Raw genomic sequence first — 2,094 nt, forward strand, 5'->3', positions numbered from 1 at the left:
ATCCCAGCTACTCAGGAGGCTGAGGATGGAGAATCGCTTGAACCCGGGAGGCAGAGGTTGCAGTGAGCCAAGATCATGCCACTGCACCCCACCCTGGGTAACTGCGCCAGACTCCGTCTCAAAAAAAAAAAAAAATCAGCACTTTGGGGCCGAGGTAGGTGAATCACGAGGTCAGGAGTTCAAGACCAGCCTGATCAACATGGTGAAACACCACCTATACTAAAAATACAGAAAATTAGCCGGGTGTGGTGGTGGTGCATGCCTGTAATCCCAGCTACTCAGGAGGCTGAGGCAGGAGAATTGCTTGAACCCAGGAAGCAGAGGTTGCAGTGAGCCGAGATCACACCATAACACTCCAGCCTCCTGGGTGACAGAGCGAGACTCCATCTCAAAAAAAAAAAAAAAAAAGTCACTGTCTTTCATGGTTCTGGGGTTTGACTCAGTCCAGCCTGGCTGTTCTTCCTGAAGATCTGTCATGTACTTGCAGACAGTGGCTGGGGCTGGAATCATGTTGAAGTCTTCCTTGCTCACATATCTGCTAGTTGGCGTTGGCTGTTGCCTTCAACTTCTGCTGGGGCTATTGGCCAGAATATCTGCACATGGCCTCTCCGTGGCTTGGGCTTCATCTCAACATGGCAGCTACGATCTAAGGGAAATGTCTCAAGAGAGCAAGCCAAGTGGGAGTTCAATTTGATGACTTAACCTTGGAATTAACACAGTGTGACATCTCTCACTTTCTATTCACTACAGGGAGTCACTGAAGCCAGCTCATATTCAAGGAGAGGCATCATAGACTCCACCTCCAATAGGAGGGATGTCAAATAAAATGCTTAGAAAGTGTGGCACATAATTATCACTCAATGAATGTAGACACCGTCTATTATGATTGTTTCTTGTGGATGATGTTACATACTGGGTTATTGATGTTACATATTGTGTTATTGTGACAATGAGGAACAAGCATTGAAGGAAGAAAAGTAAAGCAAGTCTTTTTTTTTTTTGAGATGGAGTCTTGCTCTGTCGCCTAGGTTGGAGTGCAGTGGCGCAATCTCAGCTCACTTGCAAGCTCAGCCTCCCGAGTAGCTGGGATTACAGGCACCCACCACCACGTCCGGCTAATTTTTTGTATTTTTAGTAGAGACGGGGTTTCACCGTGTTAGCCAGGATGGTCTCGATCTCCTGGCCTCATGATCCGCCCACCTCGGCCTCCCAAAGTGCTGGAATTACAGATGTGAGCCACCGCGCCCGGCCCAAGTAAAGCAAGTCTTTAAAGGATCACCAGTCAGATAATCAAGCTGTGGAGGACATCCCAAGTGAAAGGCCTGGAGATTTCATGTTCTGGGAACTCTGAGCTGACCAGGAAGCCTGGGATAGACCATGGGAGATAGGGTCTGGTCCTGGAAGACACTGGATGCCAGGCAGAGGCACTTGAATCTGAGGATAGAGTGTGATGTACCAGGAGCAGTGGCTCACATCTGTAATTCTAGCATTTGGGGAGGCTGAGGCAGATGGATTCTTTGAGGTCAGGAGTTCCAGACCACCCTGGGCCACATGGTGAAACCTCATCTCTACAAAAATTTAAAAAATTAGCCAGGCATGGTGGCACACACTTGTAGTCCCAGCTACTTGGGAGGCTGAGGTGACGGTACTGCTTGAGGCCAGGACTTCGGGAACAGCATGGGCACCATAGCCAGACCTCATCTCCAAAATACAAAAAAGAAATTAGGCTGGACAAAATTAGGCAGGACAGCTCATGCCTGTAATCCCAAGACTTTGGGAGGCTGAAGTAGGAGAATAGCTTGAAGCCAGGAGTTCAAAATCAGCTTGGGCAACATAGTGAGACCTCATCTCTACCAAAAAAAACAAAAAAATTAGCGAGGTGCTATAGTTTGTGCCTGTAGTCCCAGATACTCAGGACCTCATTTAGAAAAGGAAATATGTGAGAGCCACAGGTTTTTTTTTTTTTTGAGACGGAGTCTCGCTCTGTCGCCCAGGCTGGAGTGCAGTGGCGCAATCTCAGCTCACTGCAAGCTCCGCCTCCCCGGTTTTACGCCATTCTCCTGCCTCAGCCTCCCGAGTAGCTGGGACTACAGG

This window comes from Colobus angolensis, unplaced genomic scaffold, assembly GCF_000951035.1.
Source record: "Colobus angolensis palliatus isolate OR3802 unplaced genomic scaffold, Cang.pa_1.0 Scaffold39, whole genome shotgun sequence".
Lineage (NCBI taxonomy): Eukaryota > Metazoa > Chordata > Mammalia > Primates > Cercopithecidae > Colobus > Colobus angolensis.